The following is a 20,576-nucleotide window of genomic DNA, read 5'->3' as shown; positions in this document are numbered from 1 at the left end:
GACCCTTACTTTACTTCAGGGTCCCCCCCACCCAAGGAGAAGAAGGCTGCAGAACTGGAGGAAGGGGGGTCCAGAGGGGAGTTTCTACACAGCAGAACCTCCATAGCTGACCACCTTCCTACGGTGACCACCTCCTTAAGTTGTCCTAATTTTCATAGACCAGACATGCACCACATGCACTTTGTCGGTACAGTAAGCCTGGTTCCTTGTGTTGACCACCTCCATATGTTGAACAGTTTGTTGCCATCCCTTAGGTGGTCAACTTACAGAGGTTCTACTGTGTTTTTAGGAAGGGAGAGATTTGAACCTGTTTAGAGAAAACGGGTGGGAGTGTGGCAGGCAGGGTCTTGGCCTGCGCAGTGGTTGGCCTTAGGTTGTCTCGTTGTTTTATGCACTTTTTTGAAAACAAGGAGGAAATAATTGATGCAGGTTAGGCTGGCTCTGTTGGCTGGGGTCCTTCACCTCCACAGGCCCACTGCACTCCCTTGAAATTCTGGCCAGAGAGGCTTCTGGCTCCCCACTAAAGGCTATTCCTCATCCCACCTACGTTGAACTCCAGCATCTTTTTTGTTTTAATAGAGTCAGTGACAAAGCTGAGGATCAAGTTCAAGGTAGAAAAAGAAAAGCTAATAAAAAAGGAGCACTGTTTAAAAATGTTTCTCAGACCAGGGAGAGAATCAATGAGTTCCATTCGGTGTAACATGCTGGGTCTGGTGTTTTTTGGAATTAAAATAAGCTCTTGTTAGCACGACTTTAATTGATTTTAAGCACAATGCATGTATGCAGAGAGAGGCAATTTCTAGATTCCAGGCTGAGCTGGGCCTGAGTAAACCAGATGCTCCTAGGGAAAAGACAGTCTCCTATTTGCTGGGTTTTTCTGGAAAGAAAAAAAGACTGATTTGCAAGAGCAGTAATTTTTTCTTTTATTTTTTTCTGATTAATAAACAATTTTTTTTTAGAGCAGTTGTAGGTTCACAGCAAAAGTGAGCAGAAAGTAGAGTTTCCAGGGACCTCTCGCTCCACACCATCTTCCCCCACAATTGGCATCCAGAGCTGGAGTGTTGTTTGTTACAGTCAACAAAACATAGACACATGGTTATCCCCCAGGGCCTGTAGTTTACCTGAGGGTTAACTCTTACTGTACCCCTGTGAGTTTAGATAATGTGTCTTCCATGACAGTATCGGATTACAGCATCTTACAGAGTCCTTCCCTGCCCTAAACATTCTCTGCGCCCCACCTGTTCATCCCTCCTGCCAATGTAAAAATTTGTTTTTCAGTTTCACCTTTTCCAAGATCTTCATACAACCTTAATAGCTTTGTTTTGGTTCGAATGCACAAAAAAGAAATCCAGTCACTGAGTTCCATGACATGGAATTATGACGTCAAGACAGTAACTTACTCAATTGTTTTCCACCTCTAACTCTAGCTTCATTCTTCTGTTTCCACCCCTGCCTCTTTTTTCCAGCTGTCCATAGTAACATTCCTCTGGGCACTGGAAGGGACCCTGGCCTCCCACCCTGCTGAGGGACAGTCAGTGGAGGGGGTGGATTGGCCCCTCCTACAAGGTAGATTTCTAGTCCTAAAAGGCCAAGCAGGAGAAGCTGTGGCTTTGTAAAGGTAGACCACACTGTTCCAGGCAGAAGGCAGAGATGTTATAAGAAAAGCAGGTAGTTTGGAATTAAGGGGTTAAAGCCTTAGAGCTCACAGCTCTGCGGTTTACTCATTACTACTCATTTTTTTTTTTTTTTTAAACCAGACACTAAGTTGCTTTAAAGCCTAGGGAAACTGGCCATTGTATAGTCAGTGGTTTGAAAGTTGTTAGGGGAAAAAAAAAAATCCCAAAATGTACTAGATGGGTGGCACAGAGAATACCAGTTCTCCAGGGTGAGTCTCCCTTGGAGGCAAGCACTTAGCCCTGCATTGTTCTCCAAGTCGTGACTATGGGTCTCCATTTCCAGCCTCCCTCTAGGTAGGTGCCTTGGTGGAGGTCGAAGGAACAAAGGGAAACTCTCAACATGCGCTGTGGCTTGATTTTTTTGCTCTTTATGATTTTGTTGTGCTCCTGTTTACCTGGTATCTTTCTGTTGGCTGTTTTTAGCCTCATCTCAAATGACAGCAGCCATGAAATAACAGTTCTGATGGGCTTATATTTTCTAATAGCTGTTCAAACACATGTATAAAACTAGAAAGGCCAGGCCAGGTGGCTCACCCCTGTAATCCTAGCACTCTGGGAGGCTGAGAAGGGGTGGATTGCTTGTGCTCAGGAGTTTGAGACCTAAGCAAGAGCGAGACCCCGTCTCTACTAAAAATAGAAAAATTAGCCAGGTGTTCCAGCGGGCACCTGTAGTCTCAGCTACTCCGGAAGCTGAGTCAAGAGAATCACTTGAGCCCAAGAGTTTGAGGTTACTGTGCACTATTAATGCCATGGCACTCTACCAGAGTGATTAAATGAGACTGTGTCTTAAAAAAAAAAAAAAACTATTTAGAAATAATAAAATAGTCATCTGCGTAACAAGTCAAATAACCCAGCATCTCTGCAAAGGCACTTGGTCCCTTATTAGGGAACCTTGATCTAGATCACAGCCTTCAAGAGCTGGAAAGAACCCTGCAGATTACTTGAATTTCATGAATTCCTTGAGGCCCAGGGAGATTCATCATGTGTGGTCAAGGACATGGTCTCCAGATTGTTCTCCAGTCCCCAGGAATGCGTAACTAACACATGTTTTTTTTTTGAGGAAAGGCTGCTATACCTTGCTGGTCTCTTTCCTCAGATTTTATTCTCACAATTTTGTGCATTCTTGGTTATTTTTTCCCTACTCAGACGAAAGTACTAATTAAGACTGGCCACCCACCTCCAGGAACATAGGGTCTGTGTGAACTGAGAGCCCTGGCTCTGGGAGGTGGGGGCCTAGAGATATCTGTGCAATTTGCATACTTCTCAATTACTCTGCTTAGAACACTTGCTCCTGGGCCTGTGTGGGCTCTGGAAATGGTAGTTGGACTGCCAACTACTCTGCCCTCTCAGAGTGTATATTCTAGGGGGGAATGAGACAGACAGAAAGGGGAAATGGGTAACAATAAGAAAATATTTTATAGTAGTTAGTGTCCTACAGAAAATGCAAACGAGGGGATGCAACAGGTGGTCATGGGGGAGTGGGGCCTTCACAAGAGAAATCACAACAGCACGAAGGGACTGGTAGTGGGAAGAGTGCCCCAGGCAGAGGAATCAGCTTGTGCAAAAGTTTTGGAAAACCTTTGAAAGATACCAAGTTATTTCATTTCAATTTGGATGCAGAGAAGGGGATGAGGTGAAACAGCTGGATATCATTGGACTCCATGGGGAGTGATTAAACAGTGGCTGACACAAGGTCACCACATCCCAGAATTCAGCCCTGGAATAAAATAGATTGTCCAGAGAACCAGAGCACGTTTGTTGTTGCAGTTGGTCATGTGGTCTTGATAGCACTTGATTAAGTAAGCAGGTTATTTAATCTCTAAACTGTATTTGACCTGTGCAGTGGGGATGTGAGCAGCACTACCTCCCTCTCAAGAGGGCGTCTGCACCATGCTGTCATGGGAAGTACCAAGTGAAGATTAGCTAGTGTTATCCCCCTCTTAATCCATTCTGGAAGATACTGACTGGTAGAAAAAGAGAGTTACATGTAGGAAATAAACCAAGGTTTTAAAAATTGATGTTCGGATAATTCCGCTCTGTGTGACTCCATCAAAGGAAGGCTTTGGAGATTGGCAGCTAGTATTGGCTGGGTTTTCTAGGAGAGACATGTTTTTTTAGGGAAATGAACTTTTTAATATTCAGCATTCTTTCCAAAGGTCTTCTTTGGGTATAGTTCATCCAGGCGGTACATATAAACAGTGAGATCAAGACATTTGTTAGAGGAGGAATGAAAGTTGTGTCTCTCACAAATGACTCCAGAAGAGCATATGTGGTTTGGTGCCTTTATTTATTTATCTTTTTTAATTAAAGATGTCTTCAAACTTAACACATGTGCATGTTAAAATTTAAAAATATATCATGAAAAATGACTCTGCCTGCTATTTTTGACTACCAATTCCCCATTTTCCTCCCTAGAAAAAAGCCACCAATGTATTTTCTCGTGAATTCCTTCAGACATATGCATAGCCCAACATTTGTGTTTGCATCACATATGGTTTTTGAAAGGTAGAGGGCTTTCATAAGTTTCTGGGTATGTGGCAGCTACTTGAAGGCTTGAACAAAATAGAATAATATAGAAAGAAGGTGGAATAATGAATGTCCCTGGGCTAGGGATCCCTGAGCATTAGTGTATTTGGGGACTCAAGTAAATAATACGAACATAAAAATAATACCATTATAAATTGAGCTAATTCTGTCCATAGAGACAATGTTTTGAAATAAATGGGACCTTGAATTTTCTTGTTTTGTCTACACGAGGGGAATCTTCTAGAGTCTTTTTTTCTTTCTCCCACCAAGGCTGGAAGGGGATAGGAGCCTGTGAGCGCTGTGTCCCTGGCACCTTCAGGTTGACCTTTCCACCCCCGCAGGGAACTAAGGCCTGAAGTAAGGGTGGCTGTGGTGATGGGAGCTGTCCCTGGTGACAGGCACTCTCCACCCCCACTCTGGAAAGTAGGCAATATGTGCCTAGTGAGGAACTGACCCAGTTGTTGTGGTGATTACTTTAGAGGTAGGGTCCTGTATGGCAGGGCGGGAGAAGCTCACCTGAGCAGGTGGTCTGAGGGTATTTGCATAGAAACCTGGGAGGTAACAGTCCCTAAGTTAGCACCCCACCCCCATCATGTCTCACCAGGGCCACTGCTGTAGCCTCCAAACTCTGCTCGGGTTAAGGCGTTCTGGGTCTGCAGGGGCGAGTGTGTTCTGTGCTTGGAGGCCTGTTGGCCGACAATGAGCGAGTTCACCCCCCCGCCCCGTGTCCCAGGAGTCCGGCACCAGCCAGAATTGAAGCACCTAAACCTTTCATTGTTATTCCACAAATTGCCTTTCCCAAACCGGGACAAGTTTTTCTTAATTTAGGAAAGAGGCATCAGCAGTAGGTTATAGGAGGCTTCCCACCTCTAATTTTCCAAGCACACCACATGGCTTACCTTACACAATTTTTTAGATTTCAATATCCTTCTCACGTATCTCTAATTTCTCGTTACAATAACGCTTTGAGATGGGAGGGGGAGAGTATTACCTGCATTTTTATAAATGAAAACATTGAGATTCCAATAGCCATATCCTAATGACTTTGTCATGTAGAAAGTAAGTCACTAACTGCAGTAGGGTTTCCCAGGTAGGAGGGGAGAATGATCCTGCACTAGGGTCTAAAGAAATAGGGTTCCAGGGCTGCATACATTTGGGAAACATGCCACCCTCCTGGAAACCCTATATGAGGAAACCTTTTTAACTCAGTGTTTCCCAAATTTATTTGATCATTAATCCTCCCCTGCCTCCACTTGGCAATCAATACCTAGTACCACTTTGGGAAACACAAGTCTGTAACATCACCATGAAAAACAAAATGTAGTTTTGGAGTAACTCTTTAAAAAAATGCATCTCTGTTTGCACTATTTTAAATAATTTATGTCTAATTCAGAAACTCCAAAAGTTATCCACATGGCTGTCAGCTAACACTAATATTTCCAGAGTTATGGAGCAATATACAAGGCACTGTGGGAGATGCTTAAAATCTAGTCTTAGGTCTCAGTCAAGATTTTTGACTTGATCAAATTACTTAACCTCTATAGGCCTCAGTTTCTCTATCAGAAAATCTATTAGTTTCTATTTCCTGGTTACTGCAGAGCTTAAATGAACTGACTTGCACAGTGCCTGGCACACAGTAGGTGCTCAGAAAATACTTCCTTACTAGTGGTTCGTGAGCTCCAAGCAGGTTTGCTGTTCAGAAGAGCCCAGTGGACTCTGTCTTGGGGACAGTAGTGAGCAAGCTAGAAATAGATGTCATTGAGATTTGATTAAAGAAGAAAGTTACAGTCAGCTCAAGTGTCTAATCCTATGTAGTTGGAGTAAAAAATACGCCTGATTATATTCTGTTCCTAGGACTGCCATCATAGAGAACCACGGACTGAGTGTCTTAAACAGCACAACTCTATCGTCTGTCTCACAGATCTGGAGGCCAGATGTCTGAGATCAAGGGTTCTGGTGGTTCGTTGGCAGTCTTCTGGTGTTCCTGTGCTTGGGCTTGTGTCTGTCCAAATGTCCCCTTCTTGTAAGGATGACAGTCCTTGGATCAGGGCCCTTGCTACGCTAGTATGAACTGATTACTTCTGCAACAGCCCTGTTTCCAAGGAAGGTTGGATTCTGAGGTACCAGGTTAGCACTTTAACTTGTAAAAGTTTTGGGGACACAGTTCAACCCATAACTCAATACAGAATGTCAATGCTAATACAAACATGCAAAAGAGATTCAGCTCAACATCTAGGTGTGAAATTTTGTGCCTGCTTCTTGTTTTTCTTAGAACTGCTTTTTTTTTTTTTTTCAGTTACCTTTATTGAGGTGTATAGTTTCTCTACAACAAAATGCACCCATTTTAAGTGTTCAGTAAGTTTTGACAGATATATTCTACCTGTGCCACACTGCCCCAGTCCAGGTGAAGGTCATTTCCATCACGTTAGAAAGTTTCTTCCCAGGCTTCAGCCCCCAGGCAATCTCTGGCCTGCTTCCTGTAGATTAGTTGTAGCTGCACCTTTTCTAGAATTTTGTGTAAATGAAATTATATAGTATATATTCTCTCTGCTGGCTTTTTTGCTTATATCTGCATGTATGTGTGTATTTAGAGACAATCTCACTCTGTTGCTCCAGGCTGGAGGGGTCAGGTCAGCCTAACTCATAGCAACCTCAGACTCCTGGGCTCAAGTGATTCCTCCTGCCTCGGCCTCCCAAGTAGCTGGGACTATAGGTGCCCACCACAGTGCTCAGCTAGTTCTTCTTTTGTCTTTTCTTTTTTTTTTTTTTTTGAGACAGAATCTCACTTTGTTGCCCTTGAGGGTGGAGTGCCTGGCATCATAGCTCACAGCAACATCAAACTCCTGGGCTCAAGTGATCCTCTTGCCTTAGTTTTTCTGTTTCTTGTAGAGATGAGGTCTCACTCTTGCTCAGGCTGGTCTTGAACTCCTGAGCTCAGGCCATCTGCCTGCCTCGGCCTCCCAGAGTGCTAGGATTATAGGCATAAACCGCGATGCCTGGCCTAATTTTTCTATTTTTAGTAGAAATAGGGTCTCCCTCTTGCTCAGACTGGTGTTCAACTCCTGAGCTCAAGCAGTCCACCTACCTTGGCCTCCCAGAGTGCTAGGATTACAGGGATGAACCACTGGCCTTTTGTCTGCTTTTAATTTAACGTGAACCGTGAGTCCACAGGAATCTAGTATAGAAGTTTTTAATGACTATAAATTCAGCCCTTAGAATTCAATTTTGGTAGATCTTTAAAGAAAAGTTTAACATTTCCTTACTCTGCCCATGGCCCTGTCTTAGGTTCCTCAGACCCTCATTAAATCAGATCAGCCCTGGAAGTAAGCATTTTTTTCTGCATTTATAAAACAGACAGTTTCTCTCTCTCTCGTTTTATTTTTAGAATTATAAACTCTTTATTTAAAAATAATTAATATCACTTGCTATGTTCTCCAAAAAAAGAACCAAATTACAACAACAATAATAGCTTCTAATTCCAAGAGCAACTAATTTGTTTTCATTTGTCTGATTCTTTCCTTTCCTGTCATTATATCAGCTTCTGAATACTCTCCTTACACACTTAGTCTGGAAAAACAAGGCAGTTTCTTAAAGTATGTTTTCTTTTTTTCAGTCTCTGCTTATTGCTCCCTGGATAATGGGTTAAATTGAGGGATATTGAGCTTTTGCCAAGATCAGCACTTGGGAATATTGGAATATGCCTCTAGTGGTATTTTCTTTTCTTTTTTTTTTTTTGGTATTTCTTTTTTTTATTGTTATTAAATCATAGCTGTGTACATTAATGCGATCATGGGGCACCATACACTGGTTTTATAGACCGTTTGACACATTTTCATCACACTGGTTAACATAGCCTTCCTGGCATTTTCTTAGTTATTGTGTTAAGACATTTACATTCTACATTTACTAAGTTTCACATGTACCCTTGTAAGATGCACCACAGGTGTAATCCCACCAATCACCCTCCCTCCGCCCCCCCTCCCCCTCCCTCTCCTCCATTTCCCCCTCCCCCCTATTCTTAGGTTATAACTGGGTTATAGTTTTCATGTGAAAGCCATAAATTAGTTTCATAGTAGGGCTGAGTACATTGGATACTTTTTCTTCCATTCTTGAGATACTTTACTAAGAAGAATATGTTCCAGCTCCATCCATGTAAACATGAAAGAGGTAAAGTCTCCATCTTTCTTTAAGGCTGCATAATATTCCATGGTGTACATATACCACAATTTATTAATCCATTTGTGGATTAATGGGCACTGCCATTAAATCCTATAATTCCTCTACTAGGCATATACCCAGAAGACCAAAGATCACATCATAACAAAGATATTTGTACCAGAATGTTTATTGCAGCCCAATTCATAATTGCTAATTCTAGTGGTGTTTTCAATGAGGCGTCCCAGGCCATTGTAAAGATTAAATGACATAGTGCATGTCAGGGGTGCCTGGCACATAGAAGCACACCCCTCCCCCCCCAGATGTCACCTGTCATTTCTGCGACTCAGGGACTTGCAGACCATAACAGCGGAAGCCCCTCTGCAATGGTTCAGGCCAGCATTATTCCCCCTTCCGTACCCTGATGTTTCACCCATTGCCAGGGAGGGGTGAGCCTGTATTACTACAACTGACTATAGCCTTAGAGGGAAGTGGTAATCCCTGCTTAATTTGTCTAACATTTTAACAACCATGTATCAGTGCAGCGGTGAGCCTGTCCCCTCTTTCACTCTTGTTCCCCCGGTAGCTCTGCCTTTTTCTGATTTGGTACCATAGTGGCCACACGTGGGCATTTCACCAGTGGGGTTCTGCCTCTTCATCTTTATGCGTGAGAAGCCGCAGAGGTTCTGTATGGCAGGTGTCTGGGACACTAAAACTCAGCTCTCCAGAGTTCCAGCCGTTAGGACAGTCAAACAGAGCAGGGAGGTGCCGGCCCAGCATTGAGACATTTTATTTTAATGTCATGCCTGTTCAAACCAGGAACTGTTCTTCCCAATGTTCTTATCTCCAGTGCTAGCCAAGCCGGAGAATCAGTAGGTATGAAGTCAAAGTTCATAATTTGGCAGTCTTTTGCTTGACCCACAGAAAGAGGTGAATAGTGATTTTATCGGTTTTTGTTTGGAAAGTATTAAACATTTTAGAACTAAAATATGAAATCAGCCAACACCATCCATTAGCAGTTATTTTTAATTTTTGTGGGGTTTTTTAGATCTAATTTGTCATATATTTCTCCTCCCTTATCCTTCCTATCACTTTAGAAATACATGTGAATTAAGGTCAATTAGTGTGTGTCGACATCCACCTCAAACTAAATCTCTAAATTATCTTTGTATAAATCTTGAAGAGGTAGTAATTTCAGCGTAAGTGGCAATTAAAAAGCAAGAATTATACTTAATAACTTCCACAGGGGTACCTGAGGCCTTCTGCTGTAGAGTCTCCACAAATACTGTTAGTCATTAATAATTTAGGGCAGGATCATCTGACTTCCATTTAGTTTTACAAGGTTGCATGGGCTCCATGTCTCTGTGGGGAGAAGGCAGAAAGAAAATAGCTGGGCACATGGATGTGTTGAAGCAGGAACTGTGCTTGCCAGCAGCATCCAGTTGCCCTCAGACTCAGTTTCCCTTTTTTCAGAAGCAATCACAAACCCACTCTTTTCTAGGCTGAATTTCTTTGCTGTTTATTATCAAAATATTAATATGCAAATTCTATTTTAGAGCTACTAACTCAAATAGGATCCTGTATTACGGCATTAACATTAATTTAGTTAAGTGTATTGTCATATTTGACATTGAGGACATATTCATGCTAATTAGAACAAGCACAGTGAATAGGCTCTCACTAGAGCTGTCTCATTAAGATTGAATTGAATTCATTTTGATGCTTTCTTACAGATTTGTAAATTAAGAGTAACAAATGCCAGCAATTGGCTCCAAATATATAGACTCTAACCTAAAACAGCCATGGTCCCACTCCACAATTCTTTTTTTTTCATTTCAAGTAAGCTAATTTCTTACCTCCTCCCATCTCTCTCTATAATCGTCCAACTAAATTATATTAGCACAACCAAATACAGCTTTAGAGAGAGAAGTGATAATCCCTGCTTAATTTGTTTAACATTTTAATATCCATCTAACAAGCACGTGAAATAGGATATCGAGTACCTTATTAGCAGATGAAATAATTCCAGGGATGGAATTTATTTTGAGTCTTAGTTTGTATACATGGTCGAGTGAATGTTACAGCTCAGGTCATCTTCTCTCAAAGGTGATAAGCAGACCAGAAAGTTAGATCATTAACTTCCTTTGATGACCTTTAGTTTAGGATTTCCATCCGAAGGCCAGTGTTATTTTCAAAGATAAAGATGCAGAACATTTTTTAATTTCTCCCAACAAAACACTTTTCCATAGAATACTAGACTGACTTATGAACAAGTAGTTGCTAGCATCATTCGTACCTGGAGTCTTACTGTTTGCTTTTCCCCATAGATAAGAAGCATAAAAAACAGATATGCTCTGTATTTCTGAGAGCACGTCCAGTTCTCACATGTGTGACTATTAAGCAGTGACTATCGAAGGCTATCATTCAAGTTAGGCATTTCTAATATAGGTAAAAAACGATACTTATCAGAATAGGCATAATCGTGAAAGTCAGGGAAATTTTCATTTACCAGGTATCTTAATTGTGATAGAAGTTGTATTTAAACATCTTGGAAATAAAGTAAAAGCAGAAAAAATGAATTTCCTGCTTGTTATTCTTGGTGGGTAATAATATCAGAAGTCATTAGTGCGCATTATCCCTCAGCAGAACCCCCCCAGTTGACCACCTGTCTACACTGACCACCTCCTCCAGTTGACCCACCTGCACACATCAGTTCAGTAGGCCTGGCTCCTTACGTTGCCCATCTCTGTATGTTGACATGTTGTCAGAGTCCCTTGGGTGGTCACCTTACAGAGGTCCTACTGTGCATGTACAGGTTTCTGGGTATCTGTACAGCCCAGTGTCACCTGTGCAGTATGAAGTGTGCTGAGTTTCCACTGTGAGTTCAGAACCACTAGAAAACAGAGGAAGTAAAGAAATAAGATGGTGTGTGAGTGACACATGTAGATTGCTATTTTGTAAATATCCCTTAAAGACAATCATTAAAAATTTATAACTACTATTTGTACAATTTTGAAAATTGTCATTAAAAATGATAACTTTGCTTTTTTTTTTTAGTTCTGGACCCTAAATAAGTGCTTTCCATTCTACATTCCATGACTTTCTACTTTTATATGAGTTACTGGTGTTTCTTAATAATCGTACAAGGCATTATTGTTACCAGCTTAAGGACAGGGAACTGGGGTGCTAAGCAGTTAACTCACCCAGCAGGTTCGAGATGGATCTAGGGTGGATCGCAGCAGTCTGGCCCCAGAGCTCAGGCTTGTTTTTGGCCTCCGTATACCCTGCCCTATGTGTCAGTAATGTTTTTCCAATTAGAATTTAGAAAGACTGACTAGCTGTGAGAAAGATTATACCAGACAATATTTTACTTCACCTTGAAAAGTTACTACTTGCATTACAGAGTCAAGGTCTACCCCAGTTATTCATAACATTCTCATAGTTTCTATGTTTCAATAATGTTGCTGTATTGCATTACTTAAACTTTCTGCCTGTTCCAGCCCCAGGTTAGTTTTGTTGTTTTCCCTTACTGTTCTCCATACTGGAGTGGTCTCTTGACACTTTGTTGGAGAGAAAACAAGTTTTTGTGAAGGAAGGTGAAAGACGGGGCGCCATGGTACACCCAGCTTATGAATTCTCCCCTGGAATTTCTGTGTATGTGTGCCTGCGGGATGCCAGGCGCTGTGTGACAGACTAGGGGAGCAGTGAGCAAAGCCTGCCGTTCCCACCCGCTGCGGAGCCTGCAGTCGGACTGACTTCCAAGGACAGTTCTGAGTACTACATTTCACTTGTGAAAATACTTTGTTTGGGGCTTTTGGTCTGCCCCGTCTGAGGCTATCTCTTGGAGCTGCAGGGATCCGGGGGCCAGCCCACAGAGCTGTGTGGCTGCCTTCTTGTCACTTGTTTTAAGCCACAGAGATATCAAAACTTTGTGTGCTTGATGTAGGATATGTTTATTTCTAAATATTATCCTACAAAAACTCCTACCATGCTGCCTCTGGAAACCCTGGAGACTCCTCGGCACACAAGGCTGCCTAGTTCCTTGTGGCCCTGGGACGCTCCCTGTGTAGTGTGACAGTGTCTGTGTTTTTGTCCTGGGAAGTATTATGTATTTACTTTATTTTCACAAAAGCCCCGTCACCTCATTAATGTTTAATTTCTCTTTACTTGACATGTGTGCCTATTGGCACTATGAGATTGTGGTTTTTTTTTCTCTTTAATTGATGGGTAGGTAACAAATCAAAAAGCGTTTTAGGGCTACTGCCCTATGGGATAAATCGCTGAGGTCATTTACTGGAAGGAGATCAGAGCACTCAATTACAGAGCCTTATGGACTTGCTTTATCGTCATCATACTCTGTTCACTTTCTACTGCGTACCCCAAAAAGTACGAAGGAGGCACTGTGGCGAGTTGATAGGAAGGACCATTGTGTGACCCGTACAGCCTGATTCCTTTCTGATTGTCATCCGCAGGCTTTCATTTGATGCCTGTGATCTTCCGTTCCTCTTGTTAGGACCATTTTTCTGTGAGCTCATAAACTGAGGAACTTTCCATCTGGGCGAGGGATCTTCATGGTTCTCCAAAAATCAAGCGTCAGCCTCACAGTCATCTTAAGGAAGCCACGTTCAGAGAGCGCATTTGGATTTGGTGACCATAGCAAATTGCAAGACCTGGGGGATCTTTAAACCCTTCTCCCAAACTTCTGATGGCTGCAAGCAAGAAAGCCCATTTGCAGAGGCGTCAAGTAAGATCCTACTGTGGTATAAACCAGAGGACCTGCAGCCAAAAACACAGGCCTTAGAAGCTGACCTCCTGGATACACAGGTGAACAGGTGGCTGGGAAATGAGGAGGTTCAGCTGGTCTGACTCCTTCTTCCCAGCCCACACCCCTTTCTTCCTGTCTCTCTCTTCCTGCCTCTCCATCAGTTTCTCTTTCATTTTCCTGCTACACTCCTGGCCTTTCCCCACTTTTTGCCCCTCTTCCCTTTCTTCTCACCTTTCTCAGGCTGCTGTCTGCCCCTTTCCTGCTTCTCTGAGAGGGAAGCTCCTCTTCTCCCCAGACAAAATTTCCTCTGCCCCCTGCACTCTCCCACTCCCCACCATTGCCACAGGCAAGTACTGTGTCTTGTGCTTTAAAAAACCATTTTGCAGCTGGGCTCTTAGTAATACCCTAGAATCCCTGCTGCCCGTTCTGCTTCTCTGAGCAGAATGCCCCTGCGCAATGCCGCCTGCTGCCAGGGCAAGGGCAAGGCCTGTTTTCAGAGTTTGAGGCCCCGCTGGGTCTGACACCACCAGCTTGCCCCAGACAGAGACAGCACACCCGAGATGGGAGGATGCAAGCTCTGATTTCAGAGGATTTTGCTTCCAACTTTAAATCAACTAACCTAAATATTGCTGCCTCAGTGTTCCAACTTTGCGATAAATAGCAGAGGCCTGGCCTTCTTCCCTCTCCAGACCTTTAATTACAGGTTCTGACCGCTGGTAAAGTCCTTGGAGTCCTGGGATCTCTTAGATAACTACTTCATAAGCAGAAGGCACCATGGCAATAGAAGGAATGATTTTTTTTTCTAATGCATTTTTTTATAGGGAACTTTTCTTCCCAATCAGGTTGGTCTTTTAAAAGTTGGTTTGTTTTGTACTCTCGATGGTTTGTATTTTAAGACATATCTCCAAGAACACAGATGTCTCCTTTACAGTGTGAAAATTCTAAAGAATAGCTCAATGCAATCAAATACTGAGGAGGAGGGTTGTTCACGGCTGTCTTTAGTGCTCGGTCAGATGCCTCCTTCATCTGTGGCTTCAGTGCTCTCTTTTCACCCATCTGCTCCCGAGCAGAACGTTTTAGCAACCACTGTTCTCTCCAGGATATTCTGAGAAACAAGTGCTAATACCAGGGCTGGCAGGTTGGCTGCAAGCACCTCCCAGGGTCACTGGCCACCGTTGCTGCTTTGGCCACATCCTAACGGGCAGGACCAGAGGAGCCCATTCATTCAGCAGTGCATTTATTCAGGACCGGTTCCCATCAGCAACTCCAAATGGGACTCATGTAACTGAGAGGCAGGACCCAGAAGCCAGAAGAAAATCAGTCTCTGAGGTCGGACAATAGTTCTCAAGATTATCTTACAAAAGTGGTCTATACCTCATTGCTCAATATCACTACGGTTACCTTCAAAGTACTCCCGGTGGGGATGCCAGGCTTAGTCCACCCTTCAAGGCAATTTTTCTCAGATGAGCTTGTAAACTTAATTCTTAGACCCTGCCTGGTACGACAACAGCTCAGATGGCTAGTCCATAAAATTGCTTTGAAGGGCGGACTAGGTGCTGGCTTTGGTGCAGAGCTTCCCACGGGGAGTACTTCAAAGGTGATAGTAGTGATATTCAGCAATGAGGTAGGTAGCACTTTCTCTAGAATGAGTTTGCAAACTGAATTGACCTTGTTTACTTCTGAGCATAAAGATCCCAGCAAGTGTTTTTGGCAAACCGTAAAGCCTGGCGTTTGCCTGGCAACAGGACACGTGACCCACTGGGTCTAGGGTCTTCCCATTGGCACTTCCCTCAAACGCCCCCTCATTTTCTGTTTTTATTACCCACTGTGTCTTTTGGAAGAGATGCCACTGATTCTGCTTACAAGAGATCCTAACTTTGTTTTTAAAAAGCACTGCTTTAAGCGGCACCTGTGGCTCAAAGGAGTAGGGCGCCAGCCCCATATGCCAGAGGTGGCAGGTTCAAACCCAGCCCCAGCCAAAAACTGCAAACAAACAAACAAAAACGTGCTGCTTTATCACTAAAACAATTATTTTTGTAATCTATACGAAAATCTCAAATAAGCTGCTTTCAGACTACTCTAATATTCCAGAACAGTGTAAGATATAAATAAATTTAAAATACCCCACTAAAACAATACTACTTCCGAAATTTTTTTTGAAGTAGGCATTTTGCTCGTTAAGCACCACATTTTATTTGCTATTTCCTTCTGCCAGTGAAGGCAAGTAGAAGGAGTAGTGATTAAAATTTAATCTTCCCAATCAGCTGGAGAAAATGGTACAATTGTTAAGCAATCGCTCTGAGTCGGCTCCCTCCTGCACTCACACTTTTGGAATGCCTTTCATTTCATGACCAATTCTCCTCTCTTGCAAAGGAATTTTGAATTTCAGTGCTGACCTTCTAAAATGCTAGCTTTCTTAAGATATTTGAATTTGATGGTTTGATGGTTTGTATTTGAAACATCGTAGGACTAGTAAAAATTCAGAACTGGAAAGAGCATTATAGGAGCATCTGGTCCAACTGCATGTATCATGAATGGGAAAACGGAAGGGAGAGAATGGTTGGCCAAGGCCACATAACTCGCTGGTTACATGGATTGGACTAAAACTTGGTCTGCATGTCACCACATCCTCAGGAAAACGTTCTGAGCTCAGGTACCTCGATTGATGTCACCACCATTAGAAGTGCTGAAAGTACTTCCTTCTTTAAAAGGTAATTGGGGCAAAAGGTAGAAGTGTGATCTTTGTAGTGTGGAATTACTAAATATAGGAATGTCTTATTTAAAAACAATATGGCCTGGATTCATAAAACCAAGAGAGGTGTGCTCTTTATGGCACCAACATGTTGCTCGGCTTCAAAATGATCACTTGAGAGTATCCATATGTAGTTCTCAGAATATGTAAGACATAATTTGATTTTAATTTTTAATTTTTCTTTTCAGACAGAGTCTCACTCTGTAGCCCTCTGGTAGAGTGCTGTGGAATCACAGCTCATAGCTACTCAAACTCTTGGGCTCAAGCAATTCTCTTGCCTCAGCCTCCTGAGTAGCTGGGACTACGGGCACCCACCACAAGGCCCGGCTATTTTTAGAGACAGGGTCTCGCTGTGGCTCAGGCTAGTCTCAAACTCATAAGCTCAAGCAATCTGAATGCCTTGGCCTCCCAGAGTGCTGGGATTATAGGTGTGAGCCACCATGCCTTTGATTTAAAGGTTTTTATTTACCCGGGTGTCTCTTGTCATCAGGAATTCCCTGTGCATATGGCCAGTTTGCAGATTAAACTCTCAACTCTGAGGATTTCACTTCCACAGTGCCCTAGCCTGGCACCAAGTAGAGCAGCCAGCCAGCATTTTCTAAACAAATGAACCAAGGAGCAAATGAACTTTCAGTAAACACATCTTCTATACATGTAGAGGAAGCATGTATTTATAAACCTGTATGTTTTGATTTTTTTGTTTGTTTTAATTTTTTGTTTTTAATGTTAAAACTAAAGCAAATGAAAAAAAAACAGGCAAATGGGCATTTAAGAATCTTAAGAGGAGATTCCCAGAGACTCAATTAAGGTTAAAAGGAACACATTTTGCTTTAGATACCGTGCTAAATGAAGAATTTTTATGACCACATCCAAGAAGTCAAGTTTATTGCCTATTTAGGGGCAGATGGATCCTGCTAACTGCACCTAGAACTAGGACTTAGGGAAGTAAATAAAATGCTAGTTCTCTGGAGTTGGGGAGGTATCCATTTGGGCCAACTGGCTCCTGCCCTCTCAGTGACCACTAACCATCCTTCTAACCCTCCAGGCAGTGTGTTCATCCCCAAACAGACCAGGTAAAAGGAACAAGGCAAACATACCCCTCTCCTGGGAAAGCCAGAGCATGTATAGCCTAGGAATAGGAGAGTGGCAACCTTATCTGGGAACACAATGTCTAGTGCGTAAAATATCACAGTAAAATTTATTACTAGATAATTATAGGCAAGGCACTTGACCTCAGAGTCAACTTCCTTTGCTGTGAAATGGCGATAATACCTAACGTTGTGCAGAGGTTTCTGATTTCAGACCTGAAGGCCCCTCTGTAAGTGTCAGACACTGTCTGGCTGCCAGCCTTTGCTGCGTTTGAATCCTCCCTCCGAGAGTGAGCACAGAACACCAACTTCTGGAAACGCAGGAGACATGTACGCCTGTGCATCACTTTAGCTGTGCTTTTGAGCTGAGAATGGAGGGATCTGGGAAGAGGGGGCAGATAACCAGATGGGCCCCAGGAGTGTGGAAACCACACACCACTGCCCCTTTCTTTTAGGATCAAACAAAATAGACTTCTGTGTCAGCTGAACATGAGCTTACCATGACCTGAGGCTCATTTAATTTTCAATTCTGCACATTTCCTCCCTGGCAAGAAAATAAAGGGGAGGGAAAACATTAGCCCTAAATTTAGTTCCATTTCTGTATTTCTTCATTTAGTCCTTTTTAAAAAATGTCCCAAAAATCCCTATTATGACAGTTAAAATATTACAGTGTGCCAAGAGTGCGTACGAAGTGACTTAATTGGGCAATGTAGAGCTGAGTTTTTTCCTTTTATAAAATGTCAAAAGTAATAAATATTCAATTCTGTAAAGCATAAAGAAATAAAAACATCAAAACAACTTTGCCTGTGATGTCATCACTCAGGCTTAAGCCCTGCTAATATTTTGGTGCATTTAATTCCAGAATTTTTCATTGTAACTATACATATTTTTGCAAAAATGGCCTTTCCTTATAAAACTATTAGGTAGTATTACTGAACATGCTCTGTCTCTTTAAAGCTACATTTTAATTTTTTTTTTTTTTTAATGAGACAGAGTCTCACTCTGTTGCCCAGGCTAGAATGCCGTTGCATCAGCCTCGCTCACAGCAACCCCAAACTCCTGCATGCAAGTGATCCTCCTGCCTCAGCCTCCCGAGTAGGTAGAGCTACAGGCACCCACCACCACACCCAGCTAGTTCTTCTATTTTCAGCTAGGCTGTTCTTAAATTACTGAACGCAAGTGGTGCTATTACTTTGGCCTCCCAGAGTGCAAGGATTACAGGTTTGAGCCACTGCTCCTGGCCCTATATTTAAAATTTTTTTCAAATTAATATCTTTAGTTGAGCTAAAGATATTAATGATGTTTGTAGTATATGTTTTTAAATACCCTATCGTATTTTAAGCTCATTTAAAATATCTAAGAAATCTATTTAAATTAATTCAGCAATAATAAACATGACAAGATTCTATTATATTTTCTTCGTCAAGTTCATTTTCCTTTTGACCAGAAAGCAGAGAAATGGTGAAATACTCATTCTTTTCATGGCCTCAGTTTGGTAATCTAATAAGGGAGCTTCTCAGACACAGATCTCATTATGAAAAAGGAAGAAACAGAAAGCATGTTCAGGGCACTTGCTCCAAATCTGGCAGAGAGACTGTGCATTGAAATAGTAGTCACTTCACAGTAGTCACTTCTGGCCACAGCGAGAAGGGTAGCATTTTACTACTTCAGATTAGGAAAGAATTCCAGATTGATTTAATGTACTTGATGGTCATTTTGAAACAACTTTGAAGCACTCTTTTTTTTTTTTTCCCCATGAAATTAGGATTTTTATCTGAAAAGAAAAATCAATACGGCTCAAGTGCCACTTCATTTTATAAACCAACTGTGATAATTTCATTATCTGTTTCCTTGCATGCCCTTGTCCAAAGCACAGAATTAGCATCTTCTTTTGCTCTATCCTATTTTCTTTGTCTGAACCCTGCAGTGTGGTACTTTATTAAATCAGTGAAGACACTCTCCTTTTTCTGGGCCTTGCCCGCTCAGCTACATAAAAGTAGTTTCCTGTACTTCTCACTAGGTCCAGAGCAGGCTCCTCCAAACCTTTGATTTACTGGTTTATCAAATTACATTTTTGTGTGTGCAGAGGAGTGAAATAAACTCCATTTCTCCTTCTCTGTGCCGAGCCCTGTGTTCAAGGTCTTCACAGGCACTGCCTCTTCGCCTCTCTGTGGGGTGTGGAGATGAGGAAACTGGAGTCCAATAGGTTTGGTAACTTCTCCAAAATCACACCAAGGGCAAGGCTGAGCTCAAGTCAACAGAATTCTTTCTCCTGTACCCTTAGGGCACTCTGTTATATGAAACTTTTCCAGTGGTATGAAGTTTTGAAAATTGTGTTAACTTAGAAAAATGTTTTCCTTTACTGTTTTTGGACGGAAATCTTTCTTCAATATGCTTTCCAGTCTAAGTTAGTCTGGAGCTTGATTTTTTATAGGACTTAACTTTATATGATTTTGGTAATTAGCTGCCGTCGTACGAGCTAGAAAACCAGTAGCTGTAAATGTTGTAATGTGTGAATTAGAAGTTAACACAAAGAAATGCTACATGTTGGAGGTAATGGATATGTGAATTACTTGGATTTGATCATTACACATTGTATACATGGATTAAAATATTACTCATGTGTCAATGAGCAATAGAAATTTTTTTTTTAATTTTAGGTTAATGTGAAGGTACAAAGAACCAGGTCACAATATTTGAATTTGTTAGGTAGAGTCCCTCTTGTAGTTCAGACCCGCACCAAAAAGATGTGCCATACCCCCCTCATTGTGCCTATTAAGTGGGAGCACACCAAAGCCCCCCTCCCTTCTCTGTCCTCCCTCATTCTCCCTCCCCCCAACTTGAATTGAAAAGAGTTTTTCTCCTATGTTGATGTGAATCAGATCATCTGACTTCGTGTTAGTATTGAGTACATGGGATATTTGCTTTTCCATTCTTGTGATACTTTACTGGGAAGAATATGTTTCAGCTCCATCCAGAATAATACAAAATACATGAAGTCACCATCATATACCACAGCTTGTCAATCCATTCCCACGTTGATGGGCATTTAGGTTGTTTCCACATCTTGGCGATTATAAATTGAGCTGCAATAAACAGTCTAGTGCAAACGTCCTTATGATAAAATGATTTTGTTTTCTTTTGAGTAGATGCCTAGTAATGGGATTGTGGGGTCAAATGGGAGGTCTAATTTGAGTTATCTGAGGATTCTCTGTACTTCTTGCCAAAGAGGCTGTATTAGTTTTCAGTCCCAGCAACAGTATGAAAGGGGTGGGCGGCGCCTGTGGCTCAGTGAGTAGGTCGCCAGCCCCATATACCAAGGGTGGTGAATTCAGTCCCTAGGCCGAGCCAAACTGCAACAACAACAACAACAACAAAAATAGCCAGGCGTTGTGGCAGGAGCCTGTAGTCCCAGCTACTTGGGAGGCTGAGGCAAGAGAATCGCCTAAACCCAGGAGTTGGAGGTTGCTGTGAGCTGTGATGCCAGGCACTTTACTGAGGGTGATAAAGTGAGACTGTCTCTAAAAAAAAAAAAAAAAAAAAAGAAAGGGGTAATAAATTTTTTTAAAAAGATTGATTAGGTTCTTAAAAAAAGGAAGTAGTCTCTATGAATT

At 42.1% G+C, this 20,576-nt stretch overlaps 1 protein-coding gene across 3 annotated transcripts in view; it reads left to right on the top strand.

Annotated features, from left to right (window-relative positions):
- The window catches only part of KCTD1 (potassium channel tetramerization domain containing 1), a 196,556-nt gene that overhangs the window by 118,885 nt on the left and 57,095 nt on the right, over positions 1-20,576 (top strand). Inside the window, exon 2 of one of the 3 annotated variants that reach the window (XM_053571664.1) lies at positions 12,871-13,181. The exons of the other annotated variants lie outside the window; for them this stretch is intronic. The gene's annotated coding sequence lies outside the window, so the exon portion shown is untranslated. The remainder of the gene's footprint in view (positions 1-12,870; positions 13,182-20,576) is intronic. 3 annotated transcript variants of the gene reach the window in all.

Source organism: Nycticebus coucang, chromosome 19 (genome assembly GCF_027406575.1).
Source record: "Nycticebus coucang isolate mNycCou1 chromosome 19, mNycCou1.pri, whole genome shotgun sequence".
Taxonomy (NCBI): domain Eukaryota; kingdom Metazoa; phylum Chordata; class Mammalia; order Primates; family Lorisidae; genus Nycticebus; species Nycticebus coucang.
This window is presented reverse-complemented; position numbering and strand designations above follow the sequence as displayed.